General features: G+C 38.7%; 1 protein-coding gene across 1 annotated transcript in view; it reads left to right on the forward strand.

The window, feature by feature from the left end:
- Positions 1-19,773, forward strand: part of LOC103037236 (C-type mannose receptor 2-like) — a 74,224-nt gene that overhangs the window by 25,623 nt on the left and 28,828 nt on the right. The window lies entirely within an intron of this gene.

The raw sequence follows: 19,773 nt of genomic DNA on the forward strand, positions 1-19,773 counted from the left end.
CCTCCTGTCTGTGTGGTGCTTCTGGGTCACCGTGGCAGACAAGAGGGCAGCCCAAGCCCTTGTCCACTCTCGGCGGCAAAGGTGGGCGATCTGGTCAGCGAAAAAGTCTCCCGTGACTGTCTTCTGTCCAGGAAAAGCAGGTGGAGCATACCCAAACTAGCACTTGAAGGGCGACATCCCCAGAGATGAGTGCCACAGAGTGTTGTGGGCATACTCTGCCTACTTTAACTAGTCGTACAGAGCAGAAGAGGCCAGACAGCAGAGGATCTGTTCTAGGTCCTGGTTGACCCTCTCTGTCTGGCCGTTGGACTGAGGTTGGAACCCTCACGACAAGCTGGCTTCTGCCCCCAGCAAACAGCAAAAGGCACCCCAGAATCGACTGATAAAGTGCACCCCATGGTCTGACATGATGTAAGAGGGCAGTCCATGGATGCAGACCACCTGGTCAAGCAACACCTTGGCCGTCCCCTGTGTGGTTGGAAGCTTGGGCAGAGTCATAAAGCACAGCCTTGAAGAACCTGTCCACTATGACTAATATCACAGTGTTGCCCCAGGATGAGGGAACCCCGTGATAAAGTCTAGGGACAGGTGGGATGCAAGAGAAGTGCAAGGGAAGGGTGCAGCAGACCCATGGGTTTGGTCCTGGGGTCCTTGTTCCGTGCCAATATTGCGCAGGCGTTCACAGGCATACGCATGTCCAGGAGCTCAAACATGCGCGTGACCCCTGGATTTACAGCCTGGGGTGAAACCTGTCCCCTGGTGAGTACCTGCTGAGGGAGGCGTGTACAAACTCTTGGCCATCTCCTGTACCCGGATCGGTCACTTGGGCCACACCTCCAGGGTGAGCTTCATGGCCAGTTCCCGATCTCCCACCATCTAATCCCTGCAGAGTAGGTGCAATTAGCCATCCAGCCCAACTCTCTGGGACAAGTCCGCACCCACACCTACTTCAGAAGCGTCCACCTGCACGACAAATGGGAGTCTGGGATCATGCAGTTGGAGACCCGAAGCCCGGGTCATCAGAGGGGTTAGCGTGGAGGCCACAGCGCTAAAATTCCTCACGAACCTTTGGAAACAGTTAGCAAAGCCCAGGAAGCGCTGGACCAGTTGCACAGATGTGGGCCGGGGCCAGTTCTCGACTGGCTTGACCTTGGTGGGGTCCGTGCGCAAAGCATTATGGGACACGACAACACCCAAAAATTAGATGGACTGCTCATGGAACTCGGACTTCTTCAGTTTGACGCAGAGGTGGTTCTTTTGGAGTAGTTGAAGAACCTGATGGACAAGGGTAACGTGTTCGTCCATAGAGCGACTGTACATATTGTATTCATGTGAACAGACAAGCCTGTATTAACTTATCAACTTTTGTTCTGTACACTTCATTTCTGTATTTATTTCTAGTGAGTGAAGAGACAACATCCATGCAACTCAATTATGTTCATTTTGATTGAATCCATTGGTAAATTTTTTAAGTCAGCAATTTATTACCTCTTAGGGGTTAACAGTATACGAACATCAACCCAGAACTGAATGGTGACATTTAAGCCATGCTGCATATTTGTTTTGTAAATACATTTCCTCTTCACGTGCAATGCCCAAATACTGTCAGTTGAACTGCCGCTGACCTAGCTCTGACGAAATCAAACCAAATCAGAGATGCTATCTCTACAGAATTGTGTGCAAGAGGGGTGGAGCGATATTAGAGAGAATCAAAAGAAAAAGGTGAGACACTGTACTGATCAGAACAGGAGGTGAAGAACGACGGAAACACATCTGGACAGACAAATCAGATCTGATCATCTATGGCAACACATAATAGTAGATATTTGATTCTAGGGATGGATCCGAAGTGGATCTCAGTCTTCTTACTGTTCTCAGGTCAGTGTGAATTTTGTATGTACTAAGAGCCTCATTAGTACTTACTTAGAAACCGGCTAACACATTTAGCTTTTTTGTAAATTGTCCTGAATAGCTGTATCTTTGCATTCTTTGATTTTCACTTTACATAGGGTATAATAAATTCAGTGAACAGAGCTGCATAAGTGTGTAATAATGTTTAACAGACCTAACTAATAACAATGGCATTATTGGTTTCAATACAAAGCATTTAAACTAAAAGTAATTACCTAAAATACTAAACATTACATCAATTAATGTATGTGAATAAATAAATAGAGGAACCAGGTACCACTGCATAAAATGTAGTACAGCCAACTTTATAAGTTTATAACTGCGTTTTAATTTTTAATCGATATTTAAAAATGCTTATCCAACCAGTACGCACAACTGCAATACATGGGAACATTAATGCAGTTATTTCTTCTCTACCTAACAGTGGCTAACATTATTAATGTAGTATCTCATGTGTTGCTCATGTTAGCAAATGCTTTACTTTTTATTTTAGTGTGTAATGAGCATAAAATATGGATTAATTATTGTATTAATTAATGTTAGTTAGTCAAGTTTCCACACTTTCTCCTGATCTTCACAGCTGTGTGTGGTGTATCTCCATACGTTCCTCATCGGTATCACTTTGTGAATGAGAATAAAACCTGGACTGAAGCTCAGAGCTACTGCAGAAAGACCTACACTGATCTGGCCACCATCAACAACATGGACGAGATGAAGAAGCTGAACGACACTCTGAAGGATAAAACTGTCGGTGATGTTTGGATTGGCCTGAACAGAGGGAACACTGGGAAATGGCGGTGGTCTCTGCCAGATGGAAATTTCTACACTGTAGAAGATACAGACCAGAACTGGAGCAGTGGGGAACCAGATAATCGTGGAGGAATAGAGTTCTGTGTTGCGATGTATAAATTTGATAAAAAGTGGTTTGATGACAACTGTGGGAGTAAACATACTTTTGTTTGTTTTGACGGTAGGAACTTTTACTCTAGATACAGGTTTGGACAATACTGAAATCTGATTGGCTGTTTAACTTGGTGTTCTGTTATTTACTGTACAGTTTAATGTCTTTCAGAAAATAAACCAAACAATGAGAGATACGTATTCATTAATAACAAAAAGACCTGGAGTGAAGCTCAGAGCTACTGCAGAGAGAATCACACAGATCTGGCCAGTGTGAGGAACAAGAATGAGAGAGAAATGGTCTATGCAGCAGGAAAGGATAATCATTTCTGGATCGGTCTTTCTAAAGACATTAACAACACCTGGAAGTGGTCAGATCAAAGTAGCTCCTCATTTCGATACTGGAACTCTAATCAGCCAGATAATACTTATAATACAAATTGTGCTGCAGCTTCTGTAAAGGACCAGGGTCAGTGGCATAATATAGAATGTGGGGAACAGCGCCCTTTCATCTGCCATGAGAGTAAGTTATACTTAATGTATATTAACAAAACTTTTATTTGGTTTATATTTTTATAAAAATGGTTTATTGCAAATTTCTCTGCAGCAGAACTATTTTAGAATATTCATTGTTCATTTATGCCCTTATTCTTCCATCTCCAGATGAGCTGATCTTGATCCAGCAGAATCTGAACTGGGCAGAAGCTCTGAGATACTGCAGAGAGAAACATGTGGACCTGGTCTCAGTTCACTCTGAGGAGATCCAGCTCTGGGTGGAGGATGTGGCTCAGAAAGCCTCCACTGATCATGTGTGGCTGGGTCTGCGTCACACCTGCACTCAGGGATTCTGGTTCTGGACGAGTGGGTTTACCGTCTGCTATGATAACTGGGCTCCAGGTAACGGGACAGAAGGTGAAGACTGCAGTCCTGTAGAGAGAACCGGAGCGGTGCAGGCTAGAGGAGATCAGAAGTGGGTCAGCCTGCCTGAGAACCAGACTCTCAACTTCATCTGCATCAGATATGAGGGTTAGGTAGTTTTTATGTGTGCTTTGTACAAAATGTGCATATAGACATGACATAAAATCTTAATTATTCATTATTTATCATTCATTATATTATATCACAACCAGGTGTGAAGATTTTTCTTGCCCAGAATCAGCAGCTCAACAGGTTTACCATATTCACTGTTTATTAGCTTAACTAAGTGCTTTATACTGTATGTGCTGTATCTGTTAAGGTTAAATGCATTTCCTTGTTTCTTATTTGTGCCTATTTACCTCTTTCCAATGACTTTTATCACTTACTAAACTGTGAAGTTTAGAAAATCAATTCATAAGCATTTGGACAGTGAAAAGCCTGCTCGAATTTAGAGCAGAGCTCTGAGACCAAAACTTGAAGCTTATGTTATTATTTCTTATATTTTTAAGATAAAAAAATGTAATTTTTTACACCTATGTTAATGATCATGACACTGCTCTTACTGGATGAGTTATTTGAATAAATTTAATAAAATCAGTTCACTGTCTGACTTTCATTTCTTACTATACTATAATACAATTCATTACGGATTATCTATGCAACCTATCAAGTATTTCCCCTCGGGATCAATAAAGTATCTATCTATCTATCTATCTATCTATCTATCTATCTATCTATCTATCTATCTATCAAACAAACTGACAACGTGCACAATGATGATAAAGACAACTCTAGATTAACACAATACATTAACACAATCAGCACAAACATCAATTATGAAAAGCATAATTGTAACTGTAATACAAAATGTAAAAAAAACATATTCAAGTTAATCTGCTAATGTCAAAACATAATGAACAAAATCAGAACATTGGCTCTTTCCTGAACTTCATATTAAAATCAATATTTTCCTGAATACAAATTAAACAGTTCATGTCCTCCAAACCTTTAGTTTCATTATGTTTGTCTAGTTTTACATCTATTTTCAAACATGCAGAATTCGGGTTGATTCCTGTTGTTACTGATCTGGAATTATTAAGTGGAGTAGAGAGAAAGTGAACAGGCAGCTTCTCCAAGTGTCCTGTAGGAGATTTCAAAACCATCTTTTTTTTTTACTGTAGAAAAAAAGGTTTTGTATCACCTACACCTTTAGCCCATATATGGTACAAGGCATTTTAATGGGTTAAATTTGCTCCTCTGAGTTGCTGACTACCCACCTGTCCAACCTGATATCAAGGGACGTTGGACCCTCAGGTTTTCCTGTCCCTGTCTCCATCACAGATCAGCTGCCCATCATCCAGTTTTGCCTCGGACTAGTGACTCACTTTCCACAACCAATTACATCAAAGTTTACATGAACTGCTTTCATTGCTGGTGTTGCTATACTCCTGAATATATACAGTAAGATGTGGACATAAAAAGACATTTTAACATTCAATTAAAATCTACTGACCAGTGGTAGGATGATGGACCCCACATATATGTGAGTCTTGGTCCTCCCAAGGTTTCTTCCTCCTGCAGCTCTAAAGGTGATTTTTCCTTGCCTCCACATTTACTGGGGGTTCTGTATTCTGTATTTTATGTTGAATGTTTTGCCTGTTTTTCTGTCCTGTGGTCACATTTCTGTGAAGCTGCTTTGTGACATCAGTTGTAAAAAGTTCTATAAAAATAAATTTAACTTGACTTGAAACAAAGTCAAATGGATGTTTAGCCCCAGAGTAAGAAAACCTACACTAAACCTAAACTTAATGTACTACACCTCAAGTTAACCATATCCTTACCTTGACCTCAGTTTAGCCAAACTTACTCTTTACCTCTAACTAAAACTAAGATTAACCCACATTTTAACACAACCATAAACGTTACCCAAGTACAATGTGTAATTCCTATAATATTTCATATGGCATAAAACCATGTTACTTTAAACCTGCTACCCCTATCAGCAGAAAATCATAAATAAATATCAATTATCTACAATGAAAACAGTACAAGTTACTGACTTACTGTCCAAATACTTATTAAACTTTTGCTTTTTTTTTCAAGTTCATTAATTAAAGAAAGTCTTTGAGATACAGATAAACAAGCACATACATGAAAAAAGTAGAAGCAGTATAGCCAAACGGTTACATTATATAAAATATAAATCATTATTATAAGCTAATATAAAGTGAGTTGATGTGTCACCGTTTTCATCATTTCAGCCATATAGACTGTTTAGTTTTAATGGAAGACAATAAGTATATGCTACCCATTCGCAAAGAACAAACAGAATCACACATGATCTGTTTTCATCTGATTTATTCAAATAACTCATTCAGTGAAAACACTTTTACTATGATTAAAAGAATAGAATAAAATACGTAAAGATCAGAATACAAGAAGAATACAAATATAATATACAGAAATTTATGTAATCTAAGTTATGCTCTCAGATCTCAGCAGACTTTATCAGTCTAATCTGTGCATACTATCAGCCGTAAAATTATCAATAAACATAATTTATGTACAATGACAACATTACAAAACTGAGTTACTGTCCTTATTTATTAATTTATCTGTATCCCATGGAATACAGATAAAGAAGCTCATACATGAAAAAGTAGATGCAGTTTAGTACAGTTGCAATAAAAAGTATGTGAACTCTTTAAGATTACTTGGATTTTTGCATAAAGTCACAACAATTGACAAACACAGTCTGCTTAAACTAATACCACACCGTATTCCCACATGGTTTAATTCAACACAGCATGTTAACATTCACAGTGAGGGGGGGAAAAGTATGTGAATTTTTGGATTTAATAACTTGTTTATCCTCCTTTGGCAGCAAAAACCTCAACTAAATGTTTCCTGTAGTTGCAGATCAGACCTGCAGAATGGTCAGGAGGAATTCTGGATCATTCCTCTTCACTAAACTGTTTCAGTTCTGCAATATTCTCGAGATATCTGGAGTGAATCACTCTCTTGCGGTCAGTACACAGCGTCTCAATTGGGTTCAGGCGGTCAGGACTCTCCAGAAGGCCCAGTATTTTCTTCTGTTGAAGCCGTTCGGTTGTTTATTTACTTCTGTGTTTTGGGTCGTTGTCCTGTTGAATCATCCATCCTCTTTTGAGCTTCAGTTGGGGGACAGATGGTCCCAAGTTTTTCTGCAAAATGTCTTGCATTACTGGGAATTCATTTTTCCTTTGATCACGGCAATCCGTCCAGTAACTGAGGCAGCAAAGCAGCTCCAAACCATGATGCCCCTTCCACCATGTTTCACAGTTGGGATATGGATTTGATGATGGTGTACTGTGCCTGTTTTCTCCACAGATAGCGTTGTGTGTTTCATCCAGACAACTCAATTTTGGTTTCATCTGTCCACAGAATATTTAGCCAGTGGTGCTGTGGAACATCCAGGTGCTCTTTCACAAACTTCAAACGTGCAGCAATGTTTTTTTTTTTTTACAGCAGTGGCTTCCTCCGTTGTGTCCTCCCATGAGCTACATTCTTGTTTAATGTTTTCCTTGTTGTTGATTTGTCAACAAAAATGCTAGTATGTGCCACAGATTTCTTCAGCTGACAAACTAGGATTCTTTCTCACCCCATTGATTATTCTGTGCTGTGCTTTTGCAGTCATCTTTACAGGATGACTGTGCCTAGGGAGAGTAGCAGCAATGCTGAAATTTCTCCATTTGTAGATCATCTGTCTTACCGTGGACACATGAACATCAAGGCTTTCAGACATACTTTTGTAACCCTTTCCAGCTTCATGCAAGTCAACAATTCTTGAACGTAGGTCTTCTGAGAGGTTGATCTTTTGTTCAAGGCATGATTCACATCAAGCAGCAATGCTTCTTAAGGACAGCAAACTCAAATCTGGTGTGTTTTTATAGTGCAGGGCAGCTTTAATCAACATATCCAGTCTCATCACATCCTGCCTTCAATTAGCTCTTAGAAAAGTCATTAGCCTAGGGCCGAGGTCACTAATGGGCGGACCACGGTCTTGGTCCGGACCCAAACGTTGTCCAATGTGGACCCAAACCTACTGAGAAGGTTTTTATTTGTATACATGCTTTGCGGCGCAGTAAATCACAGACCAATCACATGTGGAGTAAGATCACCAAACGCTCTCTTCAGTCAATCAGATCTGTGCAGACGTGGTAAGGAAAAAAAAGAAATAAACACAGCGCTTCTCGTGCAGGATCGAACCCGTGTTGTCAGGGTCGCGGTCCCGCTGCTCCGGCTGTTGATTTGGGACGTGGGACGAGACATTAAACAGGCCAATCCAATTCCTGTCATCAGTTTTTAACACACTCCAGATCTGCTGGTTCTCTATCTGGTTCCTCACACTGGGCAGGTCTGTGTGATGTTCTATGCAGTAGCTCTGAGCTTCAGGCCAGGTCTTTGTCTCATTAATGAATACGTATCTCTCAGTTCCTGTCTTCTTTTCTGAAAAACAAAATTAGATAAAACTGACTGCATCGGGCACTACTGCATTTACCCAGGACAGAGTGCCAATACATATCTGGGCACAGTCATACATACATTTACACACACAAACTTACATACACACCAGACACTTTACACACATACACACCAGATCAATTAAGAGTGTCCAATTTACCAGATCAATTTAGAGTGTTCAATTTTCTGGGCAGAAAATTCCCAGCGAGGAAACCCACGCTGGGAAGAACATGGAAACTCCACCCAGATTGGGACTTGAACCCAAGACTCCACTGCTGAGAGGCGAACGTGCTAACCACTAAGCCACCGTGCCGCCCAATTTTACTATGTGACGTTGTGTTAAATTAGTCTAATTACTGTTTAAAGATGAGGTGAACAGAATATTTTAAATATACAGAGAAAAACATGATTTCAAATGTATATTGTATATATATATTGTTTTTAAACAGTATTGTTTTAAACATGGTCTATTGTCAAAAATAAAGTAAGTCACTTTTTACCCTAGTTTTTCTCAGTAGTAAGCTTCCAGTGCACAAAAATCATAACTAAAACTCATGACAACATGAGTGCCTGGAGATACATGTGCTTAGAAAAGTGAACAAACAGCTCAAAATGTATTATCCAGTGTGTAATTTAGTACTAAATGATTTACACTGACCTGAGATCAGCAAGAAGATTGAGATCCACTTTTGATCCATTTCTGGAATCTAGATGTTCAGATCTGATTTCTTCGTCCTGATGTGTCTATTTCGTTCTTCACCTCCTGTTCTGGGGTGGGTTTCCCGAAAACGATCAACCTTAGCGAATAACGAACGAACTAACGAATGACGTGAGTAAAGAACGAGCCAGTTCTGCGAGTGTTTCCCAAAGAGCTTCGCAACGTGAAAATTAACGAACGAGGTTATAGAACGTCTTTGTTGACTCCTCCCCCGAAACAGCGCGCTCAATCGATCCACAAATATCGATTCAACACTGCATATATGCAGTATTTATTCACTATTACACCCTAAAAACGTAGAAATGTGTTGTAATCAACACCATTATACAAATTATAATATTTAAATTACAAAAGGATGTACTTTGTCATTAATAAAATACTCCTAAAGATACATGTCTAAATAAATACTCGAAAATCTAATCTATTTTAAAACATTAAACTTTTTTTTACTTTTTTAAAACTATTATTTTTTATACATATTATATTAATATATATTATACTAATATTAATTTATTATTATTATTATTATTATTATTATTATTATTATTATTATTATCATAATTATTAATAATATAAAAATAATATAATAATACATATACATATAATACATACACGTGTATATATATATATATTTTTTTTTTTGTTTACTAGATTATTCCATATGAGTCAATTTATAGTTTTCATGGTTTTAATATTAATTGACAATGTAGAAAAAAATAAATAAAAACATTAAATGAGACGTGTCAACTTTTGACTGGTACTTATATATTTGCGAGCTGACACACCCCAGAGTTTGCCCAGATGAATGGCCACAGTGTTGGTTAGAAGCACCTGATTAAGGAATAATATTAAATATTACCTGCACATTCACTGATACCCTTTACAATACGTGTAGGTGTGATTAAAGACACCGCAGGCGTCCCCTGCACCAGACCTACAGTACCAAGAATTTTCCCAATAGCATGGACATATATTATGTTGTGCTGTAATTCCCTGGTTGGAAGTGTATATAAGTGTGTGTATTCCACAGTAACAGCCTGATTACAGAATCCACGGACTTGGTGACTTTGCAGCTTTGCTTAGACCGTGAACATCATCTGCAGGAATCTGGATTTTAACTATTTATTCGTGGGTTTGATTGGTCAATTCCAATATGCCCAGTTAGACAACAAGCCACAGACAAAGTTGGCATTATAATATAATATAATATAATATAATATAATATAATATAACTCATTCACTCACTTACTCACTCATCGTCAACCGCTTTATCCGTTAAGGGTCGCGGGGGGCTGGAGTCTATCCCAGCTGGCATCGGGCGGAAGGCAGTATACACCCTGGACAGGCCGGCAATCCATCGCAGGGCAGACAGACACAGACACACACATCCACGCACACACTCACACCTAAGGGGCAATTTTTATCCGACATTCCGTTAGCCTGAAGTCTTTGGACTGTGGGAGGAAACCGGATATATAATTATATAATTATATAAATATATAATTGATTATAATTAATAGTAACATAATATAATTGCTTCAACCATGGAAATTATAATTTTTCTCCCTCAAAATTGGCGGTCCCTGGTGTTTAAGGTGCTGAACTGCAAGTCGAGATCCCCTAAAGAAACTCTCTAAAAATAACGATTGGGTCAGGTTACTCGTTAATCTGCGAGCGAGTTTACGTAGTACTTTAGTTACGCACTGGTTTGGGAAACACTCTTTAATTAACGATCAATCTTAAGTACGAGTTAACGAAGTTTTTAGCGTTACGAAGCTTTCGGGAAACCCACCACAGATCTGTACAGTATCTCTCCTCTTTCTTTATTATTCTCTCTAATATCGCTTCCTCCTCTCTTGCACGCAATTCTATGAAGATAGCATCTCTGATTTGCTTTAATCTGCCCTACAACAGTTTCACTGACGGTATTTGGGCAGTACCTGTGAAGAGGAAACGTAGCCCACTGCAGATGGATTTACAAAACAAATAACCAGCATGGCTTAAATGTCACCATTCAGTTCTGAGTTTGATTCATATATTGTTAACCCCTGACCCCCCTGATAGTAAGTCTGGCGCTCCAGGAATCACTGCTGAGTCTTGTGGAGGTGTTGTGGGTCTAATTCAGTGAAACACTGGGAACGAAAGGGAGATTCCTACTTGATGAGAGTCATATTGGTGAGGGGAAGGTTAGATGTCTCGGGTTTGTGTTAAATGTTGCTGATAGGATCAGAAAGATATGGCGTAGAAAGATTTCTTAAAATTATCTCAGCATTTCTTAGAAATAAGTCAAAGCACTGTTTAGTTAGGAGAATTTGGCGGCTCATGTCCCCCTGTCCGGCCAGACTAATGGAAGTTCCTGGAAGTCAGCCTTCCCCATCCACCATCCACCACCCACCACAGATCAGCTGCTCATTGTACAGTTTTTGCAAGATGCCTCTGACACTAGTTGCTCACTTTCCACTACAGTTTAATTGAACTCTAACTGCTTTCATTGCTGGTGTTGCTATACAACTGAACATATAAGACCTGTTTGGATGTATAATTACTTTTTTACATTAATTTCAAAGCTGTCTGAGCAGATGATGGTCCCACCCTATATGAGAGTCTCGGTCCTCCCAAGATTTCTTCCTCCTCCAGCACTTAGGGAGTTTACTCACTGGGGGTTCTCTATTATATGTTTAGTCTTCTACAGACTTGCGAGTATTTATTGAAAAACACAAAATAAACAAAAAACAAACAACCTAAAAACTGTAGAACTAAAGAACCGAAACAAAAGGAAATACGGAATACTCAGGAACTAATAGGAGGACTATTTATACACACAGAAGGGAACAGGGAACGGGAAACACCAGGGACTGGGTAACAAGGGGGAGGGGCTACAAATACACATGTAAGCACACAGAAGACAGTCACAGAGACACAGGAGGAGGGTAAAAGGACAGCTACTTCTGGCTTTAGTAACAACAGCAAGGCAAATAAAAGAAAAACTGGTGTAATGTGTCACAATTTTCATCATTCCAGTTACTCTGGTGAGTCATTAAATTGTTAGTACAGTTTTGATTTCAACTGGAGTTATCTGGCTGATCAGACTCCCAATATCAGAATGACACAATAAAATGAAAATAATGACACAATAAGATTCATTCAACAAGACTCAAATGCTCGCTTCCTTTTTCATACAGCAATTAAAACATGTTCCTAAAAAGATCCTGCAATAGCAATTCAACATTGCGTGCACATGATCATCATCTTCACTTTTACACTGACTGACCTGTGTTTCCAAACATATGCAAAACAGGTGCAGTGGCGGTAGGTACCTGATATGTCTCTGATGTTTCTGATAAAGTTATGCAAAACCTGTGCCGTAGGCCCTGAACCTGTAAGCTGTCATCTAATTCAAATGACCTCAGAAGATAGGTGTGTGTGTGAGGGGTTGGAGATAACAGAGATTTGAGAGGAGATAAGGAGATACAGGACCAAAGGAGACAAAAACAGTATAAAACAGTTATACTACATTAATTCAGTGATTAATAATAATTCAGAAGAGGAAACTTACACTGTACCACTTTTTTTCTTTTTCTTTTAAAAGAGTTAATTGAAAAAAAATGTAACATGTTTATTTTTAATACAGGTTGACATATTTTTCATTCTTGTTTTTATTATAATTATTTATGTGTTACATATTTGTATTTTTCTTACTAAATGCATTTTGAAATGTATGCCCAATTCCACCTATCAAGCATAAATTATGACCACTTCCTTCTTTCTACAGACATTCTACACCATTATTTTTCAGCTGCAGTGATTTGCACTGATTAGCATGGTGGTTGTCACGTAAGTAAGGGGATGGACGCAAGTGCAGAATATAGTGATAAAGTATATATTTATTAAACAAACAAGAGAAATCAAATCAGTAAACAAAACGCGGGTAATGCAAAAAACTCAGAACTAAGAAAACTATGAACAAAACTAGGTGTAACTTAATAAATAAAACACAGAATAACTATAATAACACTAGAAACATATACTTAACAAACTTTGTAAACTAACTAAGATAACAAAACAACAGACCTGGATTCAGGGACCACGGAACACAAAACTACACGGAGTACACGGAAGACAAAGATACAAAAGACTCGACACTGCACATTCAAACAGAGGGGCTTAAATACATGAGGAGAGTGAGAAACACCTGGGCTTGGATGACAAGGGGGCGGGGTTACAGACAAGACACAGGTGAGAACACTAATTGCTAGGGCAGGGCTGGGGCGGAGCTAGGGTGGAGACAGGTACAAAAACACATCAATAGCACATGGCTGGGAAACATGACCGGTAAACAGAGGGGCAGGAGCACATGGGACCAAATGAAGGAGAAACACAAGACAGACATGGGCTACACTGTGACTGGTGTATGAGGTGTTAGTGTGTGTTGTGCTGGTATAGTGAGTGGATCAGATGCAGCAGTGCTGCTGGAGTTCTTAAAGGGTTAAGTTATTTGCTGACTCCTCAGTCAGCTCAAATTTGAAAAATGCTAAAAAATGTGTACTAATAGTTTAATAATAAAGGCTCAGTGCCAGGACCCAACAGGGTCTAATAGGTTTCAGTCTAATAGGTTTAGATTGTAAACCTCTATACACGTTAAACTTGATTACCCTATCAACAAAACAATCATCAATAAACATCAATTATGTACAATAAAAGCATTACAAAACTAAGTTACTGTCCATATACTTTAGATAATATAGAAATATGGATAGAGCCAGGAGACAGATCCAAGTGTGTGACAGATGTGTTGTGTTCTTCCAGAATAGTCTTTATTATCTTTTGTTCATTTTTGGCACTTTTGATGGGTTGCATAGAAAACAATAATTAAATTAAAAAGTCTGACAATGATCTGATTTGATCTGATTTATTCAAATAATTCATTCAACAATTCAGTGAAAGCACTTTTATTGTGATTAAAATAACAGTATAAAATACATTAAGATAAGAACACAAAAAGAATACAAATATAATATATGGAAATATAATTGGTCTGGAGAATTCCGCTCCAGATCTCAACAGGCATTTCTATGCTGTTACAGTTACTCTCAGTCTAATCTGTGCATACTATCAGCAGTAAAATTATCAATAAACATCACTTATGTACAATGACAACAAATTATTATTATTGTCCAAATAATTATTACAATTATTAATTTTGATTAATACTAAAACTTATGAAATTCTATGGAATACAGATAAAGCAGGTCATATATAAAACAATTAATGCAGTTTAGCCCAACAGTTCTAGTATATAAAGTATGAACCACTAATATAAGCTAATATAGAGTAAATGTTGGAAAGCTGATGATGATCCAGAAGACACTTCACACCTGGTTTCAGTCTGTGGAAAAAAAACAGGGTTATTTTAATGAGATCTATGTGAATATTCTGTAGAAATCACACTAATAAACACTAAATCTAACCTTCATATCTGATGCAGATGAAGTTGAGAGTCTGGTTCTCAGGCAGGCTGACCCACTGCTGATCTCCTCTAGCCTGCACCGCTCCGGTTCTCTCTACAGGACTGCAGTCTTCACCTTCTGTCCCGTTACCTGGAGCCCAGTTATCATAGCAGAAGGACTCTCCACCCACCCAGAACCAGAAGCTGAGGGTGCAGGTGTGACGCAGACCCAGCCACACATGATCAGTGGAGGCATTCTGAGCCACATCCTTCACCCAGAGCTGGATCTCCTCAGAGTGAACTGAGACCAGGTCCACATGATTCTCTCTGCAGTATCTCAGAGCTCCTTTCCAGCTCAGATTCTCCTGGATCAAGACCAGCTTATCTGGAGATAAAAGGAAAATGAGTAAATGCATACAGTCTGGAATATAAAAAACATTAAGGTTAAATATTCTAAAGTAAGTTCTTCTCACTCTCATGGCAGATGAATTGATGTGAAGTGTCACAGTTATCATCGTTCCAGTGACCCTGTTTGGTCATTATTATAGTAGTACAGTTCTCTTTTCCACCATAATTATCTGGTTGGTTAGAATCCCAGTATCGGAATGAGGAGCTGCTCTGATCTGACCATTTCCAGGAGTCATTAAACAGGCCGATCCAGATCCGTTTACCAGTTTTTAACACACTCCAGATCTGCTGGTTCTCTGTCTGGTTCCTCACACTGACCAGGTCTGTGTAATAATCTCTGCAGTAGCTCTGAGCTTCAGGCCAGGTCTTTGTCTCATTAACGAAAACATATCTCTCAGTGTTTGTGTTCTTTTCTGAAAAAAAAAATGAGGTAAAACTGCACTTTTAAAGCGTTGTAAAAAACACGGCTCATGAACAGATCAAAGAATATTTCATTAATCTGTATTTAAAGTTCAAGATCTTACCATATAAACACACAAAACTATTTTTATCTTCACATGGGGCATCAAGCCAGGTTCCATCTTGTTTATACATCGCAACACAGAACTCATTACCCAGAGCATTATTTGGTTCTATACTGTTCCAGTTCCGGTATGAATCTCCTACACTTTCAAATCTTCCACCTCCCAGAGACCACCCCCATTTCCCAGTGTTCCCTCTGTTCAGACCAATCCAAAGAGCGCTGACATTTTTATCCTTCAGAGTCTTGTTCAGATTCTTCATCTCGTCCATGTTGTTGATGGTGGCCAGATCAGTGTAGGTCTGTCTGCAGTAGCTCTGAGCTTCAGTCCAGTTTTTACACTCATTTACAAAGTGATACCGATGAGGAACGTATGGAGATACACCACACACAGCTGCAAAGACCAGTAGAAAATGTGCTAACACTTTACATTTAGGATTTAATAATTAACATTAATTAATGTGATTATTATTATGAAAAATACATAATAAATACACTAAACATGCTTACGTAATGCTTTCTCATTATATTTAGACATATTAATTAACAATTAAAGCATTTGTCAACATGAACAACAGATGAGATATTACATTACTGTAATCCAGTGTTAGCTTAAGAAGACACAATAGCATTAGTTAATGTTCCCATGTACTGGAGTCATGCATACTGGTTGAACAAGCTTTTTAATTTAATTTATTATAAACCAATAAGATGTTATAAATATAATTGTCTATATTAATTCTTATGCAGTGGCAGCTGGTTCCTCTTTTAATTTAGTCACATACTTTAGCTGACAAAATATTTATTTTTAAGAAATTACTTTTAGTTTTGCTATTGTATGAACATTGAATGTTTTATTTCACTGAATTTAATATACCTGAAGTAAAAAAAACAAAAATGCAAAGACACAGCTATTCAGGAACTTTTACAAAAAGTAAATTATGTATTAGCTGGTGTCTAATTAAGTACTAATGATGCTCTTAGTAAATACAAAGTTCACACTGACCTGAGAAGAGTAAGAAGACCGAAATCAACTTCTGATCCATTCCTAGAATCAAATATATACTAATATATGTTAATGTAGATGATCAGATCCGAGTTCTCCTTGCTGATGCGTTTCAGTCGTTTTTCACCTCCTGTTCTGATCAATACAGTATCTCACCTCTTTATATAATATCACTCCACCCCTCCTGCAAGCAGTTCTGTAGATTTATAATCCCTAATTTGATTAGCGTTCGTCAGAGCTAGGTCAACAGCAGTTCCATGGATTATAAAGTGGTAGTTTCTGTGAAGAGGAAATGTAGCCCACTGCTGATGTGTTTACTATACAAATAAGCAGCATGACTTCAATGTTACCATTCAGTTCTGGGTTAATGTTTAAACACCTGTTAACCCCTAAGAGGTAGAGTAAGAGTAATCGCTTCACTCAAAATGAACATGTGTGGTAAGAGAGGATAATAGTAATAAATGGTTATAGTGAAAAATAGTGCACGACTATGCCATCTAAGTGAATTTCACCCCTAGGAACTATAACTGGCACTTGAGGCCAAGAAAATAAAGGACACACAGATTCAACATGCTTAGAGACCAGAGACGTAGGTCTGGAATTGAAAAAGAAATTTTATTAACAATTATTATTAAAAAAAAAACACCCAGAATCACTGGAATGAGCAAACACAGTTTAATACATTAAAAACTCAGATGGTAAGGGTTGGATTGAGGGCCTCCCACAGCAGAAGAAAGCAGGGGAAGAATAAAACATCACTTACACTACACACCACCCGTAACTGCACTGCATATCTCAAACACCAAAGTGATCAACACTACATAATGGTGAAAGGAATTACACACCCCAAGGTTTGCCTCTTTGGCCCACAGCTCCTGTCCAAGAGAAAAACTAAATGAAGTACGGCAGGTGGTAGAGGGGAGAGACCAACAATCACTCTTTAAACCTAATGTCTCTCAGCAGGACTGAGGGCTGAACTTGTTTTTTTCCAAAACATCAAAACCTTGCTAGGAACAGGGTCTGCATCCTGCAATGAATAAATATCTTAAGTGGAACTACCTGGACGCACAGAGACCACAGTCTGAGTTGCAGATACCATAGGGTCCACCTGGGAGGCCTGTTGGACTGACACAGGAAAAGGGGTACCTGAGAGGTACTCTGCCAAACCAGGACCTAGTGGATGCTGGCAAGACAATGCATCTGCATTTCTTGTTACTTTGACCTGAGCACTATTTTATTTCAAAATCGAAAACTGCAAGCTGCACAGCCCATCGGTGCTTTGTCGCTCCCAGTTTTACAGACTGGTGATAACTCATTGTATTGTTATTTGTATACACTACACACTTGTGCCCCAATAGGTACTCACAGATCTTTTCTTCCATGGCTCACTTGAGTGCAAGAAATTCCAACTTCATGGAACTGTAGTTAACCATGTTGCACTCAGAGGGCTAAAGACCTCGACTGGCAAAATCTACTGGCCGTAAACCACCTCCATGTTCTTATGAGAGCACAGCTCCCAGACTACTATGGCTACCATCAATATCCAGGGTGAAGGGACGTGAAAAGTCTGCATAAGCCATAACTGGGGCATTGGGATGTGCAAGCCATTCCCAAAGCCTGCCCTGGCCCCTTTTCGCCTTTCATGCCTATAAGTGCAGTCACCAATTTAATTGAGCAAATACCTCGCCTGTAAAAGCTGGCGAATCCTAAAAAGAAGCACAGCTCTGACACATTACCCGGAAGCTGTCACTGTGCTACTGCCTTGATTTTATCAGGATCACTACTAGAGTTAACATTTTAGCAGGATCTACTACTAGAGATAACATATCCCAAGTAGTTAGCTTCATATTGGAAAAAGACACATTTCTCCAATTTAACTTTTAAACCCTCCTTTTTGAGGTACCCAAGTACAACTTCCAGCCACTGCAAATGCTGTAAACAAAATAGGAGAACAAAATAATATCATCAGGGTAAAAAAGAATCGATTGTTACTTCTGATCCCCAAACATCTGTTGCATCAACATTTGGAAAGTGCTTGGGGCATTGCAAAGTCCAAAGGGATTCCGGTTCCACTCAAATAAGCCAAACGGTGTGCAAAAATCAGTTTTGGCCTTTTCCTGTTTTGCCACCGGGACCTGATTGTACCCACTGGCCAGGTCCAAGGTGGAAAAGTGCATCTAAGCTCTCCTCAATGCGAGCAGTGCTAAGAGATGTAGTGGTACTATTGATAGCATGCCTATGAGATGCTTCCAGTATCATGGAGTTTACTTACAAAAAGCATTAAAAGGTAAAAATACCAGGATGGACCATCTGCAAAGAGCAGCCTCAGTGTTTATGAACATATTCAACCTCTCCCGGGTGCAGTGGTTTGTTTCAGCCTCCTTTAAACAATACATCATCCCTGTCCCAATGATGAAAAACTACACTGATGGAAACTGATATCTGATGCCCCACCCTCTTCTTCAGCAATGTAGACTCCCAGGGTTGTGTCTGGAGCCCCCTAATCCGTCTACTCTACTGGCCGCAAAAATAATGCAGTGAAAAAATAAGCAGTTTAAAGTAAACTGCACTTCATATCTCACAAAAGCCCCACACTTTACATTGGACAGTACTAGAATAAAACAATTATTTATGTGTTTATCCATATTCATCATTATATAATAAACCTTGTCATGTTCGATGGGTCGCATAGATGATCCATTGTGAATTGTATTATAGTAAGAAATGAAAGTCTGAAAGACAACTGATTTTATCACATTTATTCAAATATATTATCCATAATTAACAGATTCATCATGATTAAAATAATTTAATTAAATGCATAAAGATGAAAAAATGATACATTAAAAGAGTTTCAAAATTGATCTAACAATGTAAGCAATGAAATAAGGTCACAGAGTTCTGCTTATTGATTTCTTTGCTTATTATTTTTAGCAGATGATACAATCTTATGGGATAGAAGTAAAGAAGCAGATATATGAAAGACGTTACAGCACAAACAGAATAAAGCACTACTTTAAACTAATCTACAGAGATTGTGGTAAAGTTATAGAGCTGCTGATTTCGGGACAGAAGAAGCTTCACACCTGGTTTCAGTCTGGATGAGGAAAAAAATTGAGAAAATAATAAATAATGAAGATTATACATTTTATTTCTATATACTGTATGTGTCTCTATTTCAATATTCTGAACAAATAACACATAAAGCAAATGAAGTTGAGAGTCTGGTTCTCAGGCATGCTGAACCACTGCTGATCTCCTCTAGCCTGCACCTTTCAAATCTTCTACCTCCCAAAGACCACCCCCATTTCCCAGTGTTTCCTCTGTTCAGACCAATCCAAACAGCACTGACAGTTTTATCCTTCAAAGCCTCGTTCAGCTTCTTCATCTCATCCATGTTGTTGATGGTGGCCAGATCAGTGTAGGTCTCTCTGCAATAGATC

This window comes from Astyanax mexicanus, chromosome 21 (assembly GCF_023375975.1).
Source record: "Astyanax mexicanus isolate ESR-SI-001 chromosome 21, AstMex3_surface, whole genome shotgun sequence".
Lineage (NCBI taxonomy): Eukaryota > Metazoa > Chordata > Actinopteri > Characiformes > Acestrorhamphidae > Astyanax > Astyanax mexicanus.